This window comes from Rhinoderma darwinii, chromosome 1 (genome assembly GCF_050947455.1).
Source record: "Rhinoderma darwinii isolate aRhiDar2 chromosome 1, aRhiDar2.hap1, whole genome shotgun sequence".
Taxonomy (NCBI): Eukaryota; Metazoa; Chordata; class Amphibia; order Anura; family Rhinodermatidae; genus Rhinoderma; species Rhinoderma darwinii.
Window position 1 is genome coordinate 552,703,451 of NC_134687.1, and position 9,600 is coordinate 552,713,050.

A 9,600-nucleotide genomic window follows, 5' to 3' on the forward strand; every position below is an offset into this window, starting at 1 on the left:
GCACACAGACATTGGACAGAGGAAGATTGGAAAAAAGTGTTATGGACAGACGAATCGAAGTTTGAGGTGTTTGGATCACACAGAAGAACATTTGTGAGACGCAGAACAACTGAAAAGATGCTGGAAGAGTGCCTAACGCCATCTGTCAAGCATGGTGGAGGTAATGTGATGGTCTGGGGTTGCTTTGGTGCTGGTAAAGTGGGAGATTTGTACAAGGTAAAAGGGATTTTGAATAAGGAAGGCTATCACTCCATTTTGCAACGCCATGCCATAACCTGTGGACAGCGCTTGATTGGAGCCAATTTCATCCTACAACAGGACAATGACCCAAAGCACACCTCCAAATTATGCAAGAACTATTTAGGGAAGAAGCAGGCAGCTGGTATTCTATCTGTAATGGAGTGGCCAGCGCAGTCACCAGATCTCAACCCCATAGAGCTATTGTGGGAGCAGCTTGACCGTATGGTATGCAAGAAGTGCCCATCAAGCCAATCCAACTTGTGGGAGCGGCTTCTGGAAGCATGGGGTGAAATTTCTCCCGATCACCTCAGCAAATTAACAGCTAGAATGCCAAAGGTCTGCAATGCTGTAATTGCTGCAAATGGAGAATTCTTTGACGAAAGCAAAGTTTGAAGGAGAAAATGTATTATTTCAAATAAAAATCATTATTTCTAACCTTGTCAATGTCTTGACTATATTTTCAAGTCATTTTGCAACTCATTTGATAAATATAAGTGTGAGTTTTCATGGAAAACACAAAATTGTCTGGGTGACCCCAAACTTTTGAACGGTAGTGTATATCCGGGGCAAAGAGCAATGTCTGGAAACACAATCACAAGGTTCAAGAAATTTCCACAAAAGTTCCACGTCATCTGTTCGTTTTGGAAGATCTGATCCGGTGGCTTCCAGGATAGACCAGCCCGTGAGATGGAGTCTCTGGGGTCAGGAGGTTTCTTGGGACCTTTTATCCAGTTTACAGGTTTCTGCAGAAACCGCATGGTCCATCCAGACACTTTCCTCCCCACTGCATCCCACCACAATATATTGGGTAATGCTGGAATACTATCTGACCCTTCACCCAGGCAAAGATCATACCAGAAAATACAGTCACTGTTAAGAATTGTAGTGAGTCCAGAGAAGTTGGTGGCAGGAGATGGGGAGATAAAAGTCCAATCGGTTTGAGAAAACAAGGGCCATGGCCATATTTGAAAAGGGTCTCAAGTCTCACCATCATGAAGGTCATCACTGCTGTTGTGACCAGTGTCTTGTTGTCCTTCGCAGACCTGCTCCTCCAACACTCCTTCTTCCACCTTAGAACTCGCTGACACTCCAGTGTTCTCCTCATCCATGTTGGAAGACTGTGTGCCTGGAGAGTCCATACTGACTGCAACATCCACAACATCATTGGACAAAGACAAATCAGATCTCAAGGTAACAATACAGTTGGGTTCCTCAACCTCTTGGAAATCCTGGGCTGAAGGTGACGCAGGAAACACATCGCCAGGAGAAGCACAAACATCAATGCTCACTAGGGGGTCTGTTTTTTATGACTTAACCTCAGTTGGGCTTTCAGAACTGGTACTGGTGATCTCAGTACTAAAGGTTTCAGGAGGTCCAGTGCTACTTATATCTTTTGTGTCTTCATAATCCACACCAGTGCTACTTATATCTCCCGTGTCTTCATCATCCACAAGATTTGTTTCTGTAGATATATAGACATCCTCTGTATGCATTCCTTCCAGTCCTGTAATGTTGGGGTAGGAAGACAGACAAGTGAGCCCTAATCTACCAGCCACTCAGTCCCTGCCTACTTGCAACGACCCGCCCTAGTCGACGGGGTACAACTGGGCGACGGTCCCTACACTCAATAGGTGCACGACAGACAAACAGACAAGGGTACAAAGAAGCCAGGGAAATGGGGAAGTTGCCCACGGGAACACCGTGAGCAACAAGCGAAGTGAACGAGCCGAGTCAAACCAGGAGATGAGCGAGGTACAAAAAGGCAGAGCAGAAGAGTGGTCAGTAAAGCCAAGGTCAATCACAAGCAGAGGATCAGTAGTTCAAGAAGCTGCAGCAGGGCCAGGAAACCAGCAGAGAAGAATCACACGCAAAGGAGGAACACGAAAGGCAGGTATAAATAGACAGAGGGCGGGAGCTAGCTCCGTCTGGCCAGGCTGTGATAGGCTTTCCCACTCCTAAGCCTGCCATCCTGGGTGGTGGAAGATGGAGTCAGTCTCACAGACATAGAAGCAGGTGCAGACTGATTAACTATGGGCGTCGACACAGAAGTTGTGTCTGGCAGATCCTTTACAAGTCCTGAATTAAGTTCAGAATATTTTCCTTCTTCCTGGTGCTCCCATGTCTTATGGTATAAGCTGCCCACAGCCTCCACATCAATCACCTCAGGACACTCTGGAGCTTTCTGTGGAGATCTGTAGCGATCAGAGCCTGGAGCAGCAGCACAATCCTTATAACACTGTGCTGGCCGTTCACACCATGTTTGCGGCACCTCTCGCTCTGCTGTTGCCAGACACCAATTCCAGTCCCAGAACTTATCATCCTTGGAGGCCAAACATCCCAGAGCATCCATGGTCTCCATGTGCAACTCCCTAGCTCACAAAAGAACTTGTTCCTTCCTTGCCATAGTCAGAGATTTATCCCAAGCCCAGCGTTCAATGTTTTCTGTAAACTTTGGTCCGAGATAGTCCATTGCCTCCTGGTAAACCACAATTGCTCTCCTCAGACATCCTGGTGTGCAGACCTCTGTCCATCTCTCCAGCACTCTGTTGATCCCACTTCTGACACCAGTTGTCATGGGGTTCGTTAAGTTAATACACGATCAACAGAGCCAGTGACGACAGGGTAACTCCAACCCGATTTATTGCATCCAATGCTGACAGAACAAGTTGCGTTAAATGCAGGAACAGCACACAGTCCACAAAATCAGGTAATCACCGGAACATCTTCAGAGCGCTGGCCTCAGCTTCGGCTCTTCTGAAGGTCTAAATCCAGAAGATCTCATCTTCCCCAGGACAAGCCCTTATATACCCCTCAGGGGGAGCAACATTTTGGCAGTTTCTGGTCACATGTTGGCAGTTTGTAGTTCTACTCTCTGTATGTGAGTTGTGTCCTTTGTACTATTATGTGTATTGCCACAGCCGGGATGAGGACACTATGAGGGGAGTTAATTGGATCTGCTTGGTTTGCTGGTCTGCACCTGAGCTGAATATAACTGTGGTGTCTCCTGATGACTCCCTGTGGAGACTGGACAATGAAAACACTTAGGCTGGGTTCACACGACCTATTTTCAGACGTAAACGAGGCGTATTATGCCTCGTTTTACATCTGAAAATAGGGCTACAATACGTCGACAAACATCTGCCCATTCATTTGAATGGGTTTGCCGACGTACTGTGCAGACAACCTGTCATTTACGCGTCGTCGTTTGACAGCTGTCAAACGACGACGCGTAAAAATATAGCCTCGTCAAAAGAAGTGCAGGACACTTCTTTCAGATGTAATTTGAGCCGTTTTTCATTGAACTCAATGAAGAGCAGCTCAAAATTTACGGCTGTCAGAGAAGCCTCGCAAAATGCGAGGAGGAGCATTTACGACTGAAACGAGGCAGCTGTTTTCTCCTGAAAACAGTCTGTCTTTTCAGACGTAAATGCCTGCTATCGTGTGCACATACCCTAAATGTCTTGTGGACTACACCTCTGACTCATCGGATTGTCCATAGGCTGGAGACACGACCTGTGGTACCTGATTACAGAGTCATTCCTCTCGGCTGAGGACTCACAATAAACCACACATAATGCACCATCACACAGGGAAAAACTTTGGAGATTGAATATTTAATTCCTAAGTTTCTAGAATTGTGAATGTGCCATTTGGGGAGCCAGATGGCCTAATGACATTTTACCCTTTCAGGACTAAGCCATTTTTTGTTTTTTCGTTTTCATTTTTCACTCCCTGCCTTCCACAAACTATAACTTTTTTATTTTTCTGTCAATGGAGTAGAGTGAAGGCTTATGTTTTGCGGGAGGAGTTGAAGTTTCTATTGACACTATTTAAAGTACCATATAATGTACTGGGAAATGGAAAAAAATCTTTGTCGGGTGGAATTTGAAAAAACTGAGATTCCTCCATTGTTTTTTTGGTCTCATTTTTACTGCTTTCACTGTGCGACTACTTAACTTTAATCTATGGCTCAATCCGATTATGGTGATACCAAATTTATAGATTTTTTTTTATGTTTTACCAAAAAAAAACTATGTTTAAAAAAAATAGTTGTGTTTCACTTCATTCTGAGAGCTACAAGGTTTTTATTTTTACATTTAGCGGTGTCAGGGCTTATTTTTTGTGGGATGAGCTGTAGTTTTTATTGGTACAATTTTTTGGTACATACACCTTTTTGATCACTTTTTATTAAAAAATAAATTTGTGCTAAGGTTACCAAAAAACAGTAATTCTGGTGCTTTCAATTTTGTTTATTTCTCTATTTTTTAGATTACTTTAGAGGAAAAATGTCAAAAGTTTTTTTTTTAAAACTTTTAATATTTTTTTATTTATTGTACACTACTGAAAACTTTATTTAATTTTTTTTTTACACTTTTGTATTAGTTCCCCTGGGGGATTTAAACCAGCGAAGTTGTTAACCTGTTAAACCCTGCCATTTTAATGGTTTAGATGCCGCGGTCACAATAGACCACGGCATCTTAGTGGTTAAACGGCCAGGATTAGAGCGATCTCTGTTCCTGGCCGTCAGTGCAAGGTGTCAGCTGTAATACATAGCTGACACATGTATCGTATGGATCGGGCTCAGTGCGTGAGCCCGCTTCATGCTTCAAACCCACCACCAGGACGTACAGTTCCGTCCAGGTGCGTAAAGTGGTTAAAGTGGATATGTCATCAGACTATGATGCCCTATGTAGGGGCATCACAATGTGGGGACAGGCACTCTCCTATTAGACCAAACAACACAAAACAATATTGTACCATTTGGCTAATAGGAGCTATTGAAGAATACAGAGGACACATGAGTCTGGTGTATTCAGATACACTGCAACCTGTCAATCACTATTGAGAGGGGCAGGGAGATGGGGAGATGCAATGGGAGCGCTCCCTTCATGAATATAGCAAACTCATAACCATGAGTCCACTGAATTATTTGATAGCTCCTAGTAGCCAAATGGGACAATATTTTTTGTGCAGCTTAGGCTAATAGGAGAGCAGACCCGTCCCCACGCTATGCGGCCCCAACATTGGGCAGCATAGTCTGATGACAGGTCCACTTTAAACTCTTGCTGACTCCACATAATCCATTGGTTGGTGAATTGTGATGCCTAACTGTCGATTATGTTAGCCAGGGGCGAAGGTACCATTACTGCAACATGTGCCGTTGCATATTAGCCCAGGAGGTAAGGGGGCAGTGTCACTTAAAAAACAGCTTTATATTGTCTAATAAATTACATGTAAGTGTCTAGGTTAATGATTTTCATGGATCACAATTACTGATGTATTGTTAGAGAGATATAAGGTGGGTATTTTATTATGAGCTGCAGGAGAGCAAAATACCCATATACTGTTCTTGCAAGTGAGCCCACTACTGTCCATATCCACCGCTGACGTCAGATGTTGAGTTCTACAGGAACTCTAGTTAAACTCCAATGAATAATTTTCCGTGCAGCATTTCTGCTAAACACAATCTAAATATGTTTTGGCCGTTGCTTAATACCAGACAGTGCAGGGAGCATTTAAATATATTTAACAGATAATATGTAGATAAATAAATATATAAGTACGTACTTGAAATTTAGATACTTAGAGATGAATATGATGTACATGGCACCAGCACACTTCAGCCGGGAGATGCGTGAAGATAGTACTGGAGTCTGCATTTTCCAGTATTGATTTTTTAAAGAAGTTTAGAGGAAGGGTAGGGCAGAGGCAGTGGACTTACTACCCTGTAACCTTTGTGAGGAACCGTTTCAGAACTTTTTCAACCACAACTAAAACGTTCTCAACATGAAACCAGACAGTTAATCTTGGTAGGTTATTAACTAATGTTTGTCTCCCCAGGCCTCACCCCTATCTGCTCTATTACCTACAATAAATATTTTTGTACACAGCTACTTTGCACCCATTTACAGATTCCATATACCAGCTAAAGGGGGGGGGGGGAATAGAATTAATATGGGAACTGTGGTTTACAGGTGTTATAGCAACAATGTGGGTGGGGCAAAGTAAACATATTTGGCATCGTTATACATGGGAGTGAGAAGATAATATTGTGCTATAAAGTTTTTGGGTTAAAGAGCAAAGTTAAAAAGGGAAAAAGAGATGATCATCCACAAGAGTAAAGTGGAAGGGTGAAACAGAGTAGTTTGCAACTTTATTTTTATCCATTGTATTTCATTTTTTGGAGTGATATATTCTTACTTTATCTAAAATGTTATTTTAGATAAATTATTGTTGTAAATGTTGTTTTTTTTCCTATTCTTGGCAATGCCTAGTGCAGAACCTGAGGGTGTGGTGCAGGACGCAGGCATTTCTTCTTTTATATTCTTTGAATGCCTGTGTCAGGTAATGTCCCCTCAGATACCTGCACTAGGCATTGCACAGTGTATGCATTTTTCCTGGAGTCTTCTTTAAATTATGTATAATATGTGGGGGAGTACCCCAACCCTTAAAGAGGTCCTTATTCCATTTTTGGCCAGTAATGGCTATTGTATATTTTCCATAACGTGGTGGGTTAATTTTTATGCACTTTGCTGTAACTTATACTGTTGTACTGCCTGTGTTTATGTGCCTTTGATCCCCAGGTGGCGTTCCAGGAGGAGGCGTGGTTAGTTCGGCCACTGTTTATATATTACACTTATATTATGTCCTTATGTGGCCTCTCCAGCCTGTATATTATTTTGCACCATAATATTATTATGTTTTTTGCAGGAACAGTGGTGATGGTTGGCTTGCTAGACATCTAAATTGTGGGTGGTGAAATACACAGCCCAAATGCCATTTTGACTGCATTGCCATGCCATAACAGCACCAGAAAATATGTCCTGGCACTGGGGGATGTGCTTGCTCTATAAAACGGGCAGTCCCTATATCATTTCTGGACCAACCCCTGCATCAGTGAGGGGCATGTAAGGGGGTGATACTGCTCCTCTAAGAAAACTGTAAGTGCCTCCTTGCTGTCTGAGCATTCCTTGTGTGTGCTTTGCCAATGTACCTGTCCTGTGCTGTCACCATACAGTCTGATGTCTTAGCTCCCAAGTGTCCGATGCGGGGTGGGGACCCACTGGGCCATGCCACGTAGCAGAAAGGCAGCTGGCCAACCAGGTACAATACAATGTCTATAGTCCAGAAAGGGTACCTGTGGCAATGTAGACGGTAGCGGTGATTCAGGCTTAAGATGAGGCTCCGGCAGCAGGAATACACCCGATGGGTGTAACACAGCAGATGCAGCGGAAGACACAACTCGACTTCAACTCTAGATGGCACAGAGGCACGGTAGCACAGGATACAGGGTACAGCCAGCAGGAGCGGGTAACACTGGGAACTGGAAAACACTAGGAGACCATTTTCAAGACAAACTAAGGTAACACAACAACGCTCAGGCAATGATCAAGATGACAGAGCCCTTTTTATAGTCCAGCAGCATTCTGGGTTGTTTGCAGATTCACTGGCCATGGCCGTCAGAGGGTAAGTCAGAACGACGGTCCGCGGCCATAGACGTTACACCGAGCCAGCAGAAAATAGGGAGCGTTGGTGTCGCCTTGACGACGACACCATGACTGCTGAAGTGCTGGCGCAGAGGAGTGGAGGAAGACATGCAGAGAGATTGGATGAGTAAGGTGACGCTGGCTCAGCTCTGGGGTATATAAGAAGGAGAGGTGCCGAGCTTTGTGTGCCATGGAGCACATGTTTAAGACAGGGATAGTTGCTGCACCCTGTCAGAGAGAGAGTTAGAGCCTATTTCAGCCCTAGGGAGTGAGCTGTGGCTGGACAGCATACCTACATGCTGGGAATACAGTGGAGTTAAGTGGAGTGACTGAGGACACAGTACCTTACTTGTATGGAAGCCTTAAAAAAGCTGTGTGTCACTTAAAGCCGATTTCATTGTTCCCACAGTTTCTGAATGGTTGTACGGTTGCACTTGCCTGTTAGTAATGACCATGTGCTTGAGTGTGAGGAGTGTTATAAGTGTTGTGTGAGAAGTTCCGTAACATTCGAGTGTCCAGCTTCACTGAGTGAGACTAAAAACCATCAATCTTATTATGTCTCTGTAATGACAGGGATAGGGAAACAGACAAGTGAGCCCTAATCTACCCGCCACTCAGTCCCTGCCTACTTGCAACGACCCGCCCTAGGCGACGGGGTACAACTGGGCGACGGTCCCTACACTCAGTAAGTGCACGACAGACAACCAGACAAGGAAACACAGAACAAAGGGAAACGGGGCAGTTGTCCACGGCAACACCGTGAGCAACAAGAGTAGTAAACGAGCCGAGTCAAACCAGGAGCGTACGAGGTGCCAAACGCAGAGCAGGAGAGTAGTGAACAAGCCGAGTCAAACCAGGAGTGTATGAGGTACCAAACGCAGAGCAGAAGAGTAGTCAGTAAGCCAGGGTCAATACGAAGCAGGGACAAGTAGTACAAGAAGCTGCAGCAGGGCCAGGAAACCAACAGAGAAGAATCACAAGCAAGGAGGAACAGCAAAGGCAGGTATAAATAGACAGAGGGCGGGAGCTAGCTCCGTCTGGCCAGGCTGTGATAGGCTCTCCCACTCCTAAGCCTGCCATCCTGAGTGGTGGAAGATGGAGTCAGTCTCACAGACATAGAAGCAGGTGCAGACTGATTACCTATGGGCGTGGATACAGAAGCTGTGCCTGGCAGATCCTTAACAGTCTTGTCTGAGTTGTTACTACTAAGCCTACGAATCTGCTACTACTGTTGAATAAAGTGTTTTGTTCTTCTGCTACACAAGAAACAAGTGGCTATCTACCCTCAGCCTTGTCCGAGACAGAATAGCAAGCTAGCAAACATGCAAATTCCCATGGGTGGAAGATTGTCCAAGAAAATACTTCCCACAAGGAAAATTATTCGTTTCTGTCATGTAATGTCAATGGTCGGATCAGGGTCCGGGTAAGTTATCCTGTGTACATTTGTTTTTTCCTAGTCAAGACCAAACTTAATTATGTGTAATAATGTCACTCAACCTCCAAACTGGTCAAATGTTTGATCATTCTCTGCTGCTAGATCAGCCATACCAGCGTGTGAAGAGTGTATGGTACTAAGACATGGTACTAAGATCTGTAGAGTATAGATGTCACGGCTGTGGGCGCGGACTGCCGCAGCTCCTTACCTTGTGATGGCCGCGACTACAGAACATTGGCATCCCGCCAGTGTCTCCCTCCTAGGAGACGCCAGCACTCGCGGCCGTCCAGCACTGCTCTGAGTGTTAAAGTGCGCGCGCACTCGGTACCGGCCTTAAAAAGCCAGCGTGTGCACATATTAAAGTTCCCTAATTAAACCCTGTTGATCCTAGACTATAAGAAGGGCTCCGCTCGTTCCACTCCTTGCCTGAGCATGTTT